Source organism: Bidens hawaiensis, unplaced genomic scaffold (genome assembly GCF_021521415.1).
Source record: "Bidens hawaiensis isolate Kalapana, Puna unplaced genomic scaffold, B.hawaiensis_p1.1 tig00033132_1, whole genome shotgun sequence".
Classification (NCBI taxonomy): domain Eukaryota; kingdom Viridiplantae; phylum Streptophyta; class Magnoliopsida; order Asterales; family Asteraceae; genus Bidens; species Bidens hawaiensis.
In genome coordinates this window covers 45,125-54,016 of record NW_027495665.1, presented here as the reverse complement: position 1 = coordinate 54,016, position 8,892 = coordinate 45,125, and the positions used below count along the sequence as shown (strand labels likewise).

The following is an 8,892-nucleotide window of genomic DNA, read 5'->3' as shown; positions in this document are numbered from 1 at the left end:
AAAAACCAGGTATTAAAAAAACTGGTTCTGGGTATTTTTTCAGGTCCAGTTCCGGGTTCGAGTTTTTTTGCACCTCTCTATAATTACCACGGAAGTATGAGTACATAAAATAAATCTGTCAACAGTTATTTGGGTTTCATCATCTTTTTTGGTGTGATTGGGCTTAGGCCCAATGGGTAGGATTTTGAGGTTATTTTTAATTTTATTTTTTTAACAGCAAATTTTATAAAAAGGCTAGCGAGAAAACTAGCAAAAAAAACCTCATGACAAAACCAACGAAACAAACAAGTCTGACTAAATATCAAACTAATCCCCTAAAAAACTAAAAAGGTGGAGCATTAAATATGTAAATTGACTTGCATGTTACAGTTTTGTGGTTCAAATCTGTTAATTTCAGGTCAGTGAATAATTGTAACAAACAAATTCAAAGTTATGAATTTATGAAAATATGTTATTACGTATAACAAGTTGTTTAGTAATCATTCTCTAATGGGTACATTTATTACAAGGAAAACAATATTTGATGTTTTAAACTTTGGCGGCAAACTCACACATAAAAGAAATCAAATTAACAAATTTTAATTACACATGATCAAAAGCTGATGAAAGGCGATAGCCGTTGGTTTTATTTATTTGCCTTTTGAAATAAAGAGATCCTAGTTCGTTTTGGAGCAAACTTTCTTGATTTCACCCTGAGAACCTGTAAGAACCCCAATGCGACCCATTTTAACCATAGATACACCAAAATCTTTGAAAAAAGTGGAACCATGACTAGTAGCTTGAGCCAAGTATGCTCTAGTCTCGTGGTCGTTAAGCAAGGCTGCATCTGATTGAAGAAGTCCCCTCCTTTTGGTCACTAGTTTGTAGTAAGAGTCATCAAATGATTTGAAGCTCCCTGGGTCCAACTACACTACTGTGGTCTGGTCTCTTGGCTTGCACTTCACTTTTAAATTTGCAATGAAGTTTTGGTCCATTGTGGGATCTGTGTCACCTTTCCCACCTTTTCCAGTGAAGTTGTAAAGGCGGTTTTCAAACGATGAGCAATGCGACAAACCTAAGGTATGTCCTCCTAAAGGATAAACAATCCACATATTAAATACCAATAGCGTGTCAAAACTGGTCACTTAATATTTGTGATGGTGGAGTATTATACATGTAGATTGACTTGCATAAGAAAACTCAAATTAATTACCAGAGAGAACAACAAGGTCCTTTGTGCTTAGTCCCCTCAGTGCAAATGTGCGTTTCAAAGCAGGTGATGTTTAAAAAAAACGGTGGCATTCCTGTTACACGATTTGTGGGATCACTTATTAAAGACATTTTTCCATCTCTTCCGCCAGTTTCGACCTTCCAACGTGGCCCATTGGTCTGTTAAGAAAAGAAGATGGCCATATATATAAAGTATAATATCTCACTTTGATATCAACACAAAAAAAAAAAAAAAAAAAAAAGAAATTGAAATTTTGATTCCAAAACTTAACAACAAGGATGATAAATATACCGCCACGGTAACGTCTCTGGCTACAAGGGCTAAAATGTCAGCACATGAAACTAATCCAGGGCAGGCTTTTTTCTAATGCCAACTTCACCCTATCAACAACATCAAATCCTCTCAGACTGAGATTTGGAGTTGCATATTTCTCGGTTTGCTTAGTTGGAGAATCCAATAAAATCGATCCATCACAACCCTATAATTGCAAGGTTAGAAGAACACATTTGCATCGAGTTAACAGTAGAAGAGAACTGAAGTCTTATATAACTACGAAGATATTACAAACCCGAATGAAGCAGTCATGGAAATGCAATCTTAATAGCGCGCCAGAAATAGACGGTGCCTCGGCCAATACTTCTTTGATGACATTCGATACAATCTTTTCAGCGTTTGGGCATGATTTCTCATAAAACCCGACTTTTAAGCCTTGGCCGTCTGCTTGTAAAGATATGAGTGCCAGAACCACCATTTGAAGGACAAAAACTCCAAATAAGCTTTTTGAAGAGGCCATTTTGAAGAACTTAAATAGCCTTTCAAAATTTGAACTTATGTGTTGGATACTTCAAATGTTTATGGTTCATTATATAGAAGATTGGATACTTTGACTATCTGAAAGAGATGTCGTAACCCTTCGTATTTTAATGAACAGTACAGTGCGATTTGCACATGGCTGAATTTTAAAAACAGGAGTTGCTTAGAACATGAAGAGAAAAATATATTATTCATATTTAAACATGATGAAGCAACAACTCATGCATCCTGCTATAATAGTGAAGAAGATAACCATGCTTAACACGACACGAGAAATCATTATGTGCTAAATCTATCACTATCGAATCTGTTAGAGTGTCAGCCAAATTGGAAATGTTTAAAAGAAATTAATTTAATAACACATAAACCCCCTATTGTAATTGTTATATATTTTTAAGTCAATGGTTCTGTGTTATTAAATGAATAATTTGTTTAAATGTTTCCAGTCTGGCTGACACTCTTAACAGATTCTATAGTGATAGAGTTAGCACATAATGATTACTCGTGTTAAGCATGCCTCTCTTCTTCACAATTCTAGCAGGAACATGAGTTGCTGCTTCTTCATGTTTAAATCTGAATAACTTTTAAGTACTTTAAGTTATCAAAAATAGCACTATGCCTTTTCTTCCAAAGGTTCCAAAGAGTCGCCATAACCGCAACCGTAATCACCATCTTTTATTCGGTATTTCTCCCATGATCATTCCCAAAGTCAAGCATTTGCCTCACGGACATGATATTGATAGGTATTGGGATATTTAATCACAAACAAACTTACCAGCACACTTATCTTGCATTAGGCCTGTAAACGAACCGAACGTTCAGTGAACTATTCGTGAACCGTTCGGCGGGAAGTTCGTTTATGTTCGTTTATTTAATAAACGAACGAACATGAACAAAAAATTTGTGTTCGTTTAGTTAAGCGAACGAACATGAACACATGTTCCGTTCGTTCATTTATGTTCATGAACCTTCATTTATATCTGTTTATTTATGTTCGTTTATTTATTAATAGAAAATAATTAAATATTATCTAGATAGGTCATCTGATTAAAGGTTTTATATTTGTTAATTTGTGTTTATTTAAGTGTTTCATTTAAGTTCATTTATGTTTGTTTGTGTTCATTTACATTTGTTCATGGATGTTCGTTTATCTTTGTTCAGTTATGTTTGCTTAGAATTTAAATAAACGAACACACATGTCCCTTTTCAAATAAATGGACATGAACATAAATATTTGTTCGATTAAGTGTCCGTGTTCTTTTAAAGTTAAATGAACGAACACGAACATGCCCTTGTTCGTGTTCATTCGATTCGTTTACAGGCTTTCATTATTTACATTATTAACATTGATGCACATGCCCTGCCGATTTTATTTGTGTTCGTTTGTGTTCATGAACCGTTCGTGAACACTTTAATTTCCTTAACGAACAAACATCATCATCATCATGCTTGAGGTGCGCGCATATTATGTATATATGTGTAAACCCTCGGGTGGGCAAAAGTGAAATTGCACTAATTTTGACGTTATTTTACTAATCTCGTGAAAATAACGTTAAAAGTGGCGGAAGGTTAATCAGGCATCATGTGGTGGCGTTGATAGCCGAAAGACGAGGGTACATGCACCAATTAGCCGGTATCCCGATGATTGAGTGCTATGTGTTTTATGTCCAAGGCTTGATGCAAAACTACTATCGAGCCGGGGGTCTCACCGGAAGCAGCCTCTCTATCCCTATGGGGTAGAGGTAAGGCTGTCTACATCTTACCCTCCTCAGACCCTAACATAGCTTTGCTATTGGTGGGATATACTGAGTACGATGATGATGATGATGATAATGAACAAACACGAACATAAAATCTCGTTCGGTAAGTGTTCGTGAATCGTTCGTGAACACATTATTTTCTTAACGAACGAACATGAACAAGGCCTTGTTCGTGTTTGTTCGGTTCGTTTACAGCCCTATCTTGCATTCATACATGAAATCGAAAGGTGGTTCAAGGTCTCCGGCAAATACCCGGCCACAGCCAACACATAAGTTGTTGGACTAAAATACCCCTCAAACTGTTGAAATGTAATCCAGACTTAGATCAATTTGATAATGTATTTAGATTAATTGGTCACGAGACTGAAAACAAAAGTCAAAGGCCGTTAGTTGGCGGTTAATGACAGTTTTCAGGTACCCTAACGAAGGGGTATAGCCACTTTGTTAGTACCATTTCATAGGCTATATATCTGCCCAAATTTGTAAAGAATCATTGATCAATTTCAAAAATATAAACGGTCTGCTTTGACTTCCGCTTGCAGACCAGATTCATCATAATTAATCCCATGTTCTTATTTTGATGCATATGATTTTACTATATATGATTGTTTGATTCGTGATTCAGTGTTCTTGATATCCAACATCTGGTATCAGAGCATGGTTACGATTGTCGGACTTTAAATTACAACCTTATCCTCAACTCTTATTTTTGTTAATTATCTTGCACTTTTTATGATTATTTAAAAAATAACTGAATATTAAATCCTAATCAAGAACTTGTAATGTAAATGCATCATGCATGATGGCTCCAATCTCTACATGAGGGCCAACAGGGTAGTTGAACAATCTCGAGCTAGGACTATCTGTAAATCACATCCGGTCCAAATTGTTGTATATACTCCCATATACAAAAAATTGAAAGCTATAGATTGAAACATGACGTTTTATCGAAACAGGTTATTTTAAAACCACATTTTCCTTGCTGTTTGCAAATTCTTTTGTGTGTTAATTTCCCCTGTTTTTTGTGACAGGATGATTTTCCAATTTAAAACTTTGAAAGCTTAAGACATATACAATTGGTTTGTTAGGTTTCATGTGATTATATTCTGCAACTAACTTTGATTAAAGTATATTAAACTAACTATGTTTTCTTATTGTTTTACTAATATTATATATGGTGTGCCTAACACTTGAAAACTCCTGTGCATAACTACTACAAACGTTGGATAGCTAAAGATGTATTACATTGCTAAATAAGTAAAATGCATGCCTTATTTGGTGGTTTATTGTTTCTTATATAAGAATCACATCAAGGGTCTTCACTGCAAATATGAGTTACGTTTTCCTTAAATGTTTTAAAAGTTTAGGTAAATGTCATTTGTAGTATTGACCGTCACTGATGTTTGTATATGAATGTTTTCTGTATGAGACTGTTAGATAAAAGGCATTTAAAGTGTTTAAATTATGTATGTTAAGAATGATTGTTTGATGTGCAATAACATTTTTGACTTTGTTCTCCTAAGCGGATTGCACCAACTTATCAACAACTCAAACAAGTCAACGTCTAGGATAAAAGTAACTTCATCACTTATACATGGGTTAAAAACCATTATCATAAGTATAGATTATGGCCTGAATGATGTTATGTGGTAATTTTCAATTATTATGTTCAATCTTATATGTATAAGTAATTAAGTGTTATAACTTAGCGATGTCGGATGGCGAATATTATTTACTAAATTTATTCATGGATTGAATTTGTTATATATCTCATCTGTTGAATGCTTGAAATTTGCATATTAATTTTGATTTTAAACTTTGTTAGCTCTTTTCTTTATCATTTTATCATGTTTTTGTTTGATGGCCTTTCTTATCTTCGTACTTTTTATTATACTTCTCTTTTAGTTGTCCCACACTTAAACAAGAAATATATTAATCTACTTAAACTAGACTAGATAGATAGATATACATGAAATAAAGGTATGATAAACTAATGAAAACTAAATACTTAAAAACATTAAACAACAGTGCTCAAATAAAAAATAACCGATTTTGAATAGTTATATGCATAGTCATTTTGGTTTCAGTTAATTCGGCTATGCCATTCACCAAAACCGTAATCGAATCAAAATTTCCTGTTAATCAGTTATTGCTTAACTAGGCATTGGTTAATTGCTTGGATTGGTTAGATTGGTTAATTTGTTTATGGTTTAGTTAATTCGGTTATTTACTCACCCTAATAAGTCAAGATCATATTAGTATTGTGTGTTACTATGGATATGCTAACTTTTTTACTTTCTTTTTAATATTGACATGGGTTTGCTTTCTTTTATTATTAACTAGGTTTTAGGACCTGCGTTTTGCGACGGAACCACTAAATCGAACAAAAAAAACATACCTAAAAACGTAAAATCACGAAAATGCTGCGAGTCGACGTGAAGTCAATCTGTATCAGGTTACGACATCAGAACTAAACAAAAGAAATAAACCCGTCAATGCCAAAATACAACAAATTATCATATGTAGAACAAAAAAAACAACACGTTACAGCTGCGAACCAACACAGTTTCAGTTAGTGTCAGCAGTGCCAACACAAATTCGTAAACATAAATTAGTAAGCCAAAAAAAAAAAATTTAAGGCACGATACCAAACGATGAAATGCGGATACAAAAGCATGCATGCGACCATAGGATATTTTTAAATCTTGAAAAAAGTTTTAGTCATTGTAAAAACGGACCGTGAAATATTCGAAAGCAAAGTTAAAATTGTTTAACTGACAAATAAAACATATAAAGCCGACACTTGTCCAATTTTAGTATTTAAATACAGTTTGTTAAATATTATAATTAGTTGAAAGAAAAAGTATATTAAAGAGAATATTAACCATCAATTTAATTTATAGGCTAGTAATTAGTCTAATAAAATATTAAAAAATAGAATAGTAAATTGAATAGTAAAATTGTGAGAAGATGTAAATCTACTTTTTAATATATATAATAATATCGTATGTGCATGGGAAGCACATCCGGAATTATTATTAATAGTATTAATGCAGGACAAAGGATCTTCGGAGGCTATTTGGGAACTTTGGTCCTTTGAAGGATATCCAATTTCTGTAGGATTATTATAGCAGATGAGCCGGTGTACATTATAAATTAGTATAATTGAGAACTTTGATATCATAAATTTTTTAAGACTATAACTTTGACTATTTATGTAATTACGTTCAAGATTTATTCAAATTGTTTTGTTGAGTTGGTTTAATGTTTGTTGGAATGCATCCTAATTCTTTCTTGATATACTAGTCAACCCAAGTTCAAGTCTCTAGTGTAGCATCTTTTTGTTTTTTATTTTTGGCATTTTTTTGTTATCCATCTATACATGTATTGATTGTTGTATTAGGTTTTCTTAATTATGTTTTATTTGCTTGTTTCTTTTAGATATGACAATTATTTTTTAGGTTTAGTTCTCGTACAAGCAATGAACCTAATTGATACCGATAGGATTTGCATCGAGTCGTCGTAACGCCAATATTTTTGTTTTAATAATGTTAACTTGACAGAACTATTTTTGGGTTTAGTTTCGAAACGTAACAAACATAGCTGATAACGACCAAATGCAACGACTGTGTTTTACCAACCGAATAAACGTTGTTTTAAATTTGCAAATTTTTTGTATAATATGCTATACGAGTATCTGATGTATTGGTGAAATATCGTGTATTAAATGAGTTATATCATATGTTTTGTGAGTTTATATGCCGGAAACACGATTACTTTGTGTACGTTTGTGATTACAGGTGTGCGGAGCTTAAAGGAGCTAAATGGGAGCATGTGAGATGGAAAGGAAGAGTTTATTGCATGGAATGATAGAGCAAGTGAAGACGAAGACGTGGTCGAAAACGGGGCATAAATCGGAGTTCGGACGAAGAAGTTACGCGAAAAGTACTATGGTGGGTGACAGGCCTACCGTAGCTTACGGTCACCCACCGTAGCCTACGGTGGGGGCTGCCACCGTAAAGCAGAGGACAACCACCGTAAGCTACGGTCCCCACCATAGTCTATGGTGGGGAGACCGTAGCCTACGGTCACCAGGACGGGAAAAATCGAATTTTTAGGTTTTTTTGGGTACTATTTAAGGCCGGTTCAACCCTAGGCCGCCTATCTTCGATATCACAACACCCTTGGACGTTTTTGGAGCATCTTTCTACCATTCTAACACATCTTAATCACCCGAATCATCCATGGCATCATCCACCCAAGAGTCAAAGAGGCTATTCAAGACGACTATGCTAGGCTAAACCACTCGTGACCATCTCCGGGTGTAGGGTTGAGTTGTTCATTGGATTGTTGGTACTTTAAACCTTATTTTTGGATTTTGTTTGTGTTCTTGAACATGCTTTTGGGTAATCAATGATATTTTCAGTTTATCAGTTATTGATTTTGGTCATCAACAATTAGGATTGAGTTCTTAGTGTCATTGGCCTAGTTATCTTTAACCATAGAACTAATATTTCATCATTACCTAAGATTACAATCAAGTAGATTATTGTTTAGCTGTGTCAATCAATTGGATTAAGTTCTAACGATCACCATAGTCAAACATCTAGTCTTTTGGTTTATCGATTCAAACAAAGAGTATAATTCCATAGGTTTAATCATTTATCCAATTTGCTTCAAAACCTGAACCCTGGAGTTTGGTTGCTTTTTAATCATAGTCACAAATCAAAATCTTTAAAACCGCTTGACATCGTCTGTCCACCTAGTATAATTAGTAATTAAGTATTAGAATTGATTAGCACTTTCCACTGATTCCCTGTGGATTCGACACCTTACTTGCCCTAGCTAGTGAAGGTATTTTACAAATGTTTTTTATTGACCTTTCGACAACGAACAAAATGGCGCCGTTGCCGGGGAATCAACGTGCAAAGCGCTAGTTTAGTTTAGTAATTTAGTTATAATTTTTAACATTTATTCGTTTGATTTTACGCGAGGTATTGGTGTGTCTCATGTGTGCAGGTAACTCAAGAGGACATGGAGTTGGGTTTATGACCCAGTTGAAGGATATAAGGCCATGGAGGATGACGATTCGTACCCTCCATTTTCATA

At 34.2% G+C, this 8,892-nt stretch overlaps 1 pseudogene; it reads right to left on the bottom strand.

Annotated features, from left to right (window-relative positions):
- Positions 1-656: 656 nt before the first annotated feature.
- Positions 657-2,003, bottom strand: LOC143584459 (peroxidase 27-like; annotated as a pseudogene).
- Positions 2,004-8,892: the final 6,889 nt, after the last annotated feature.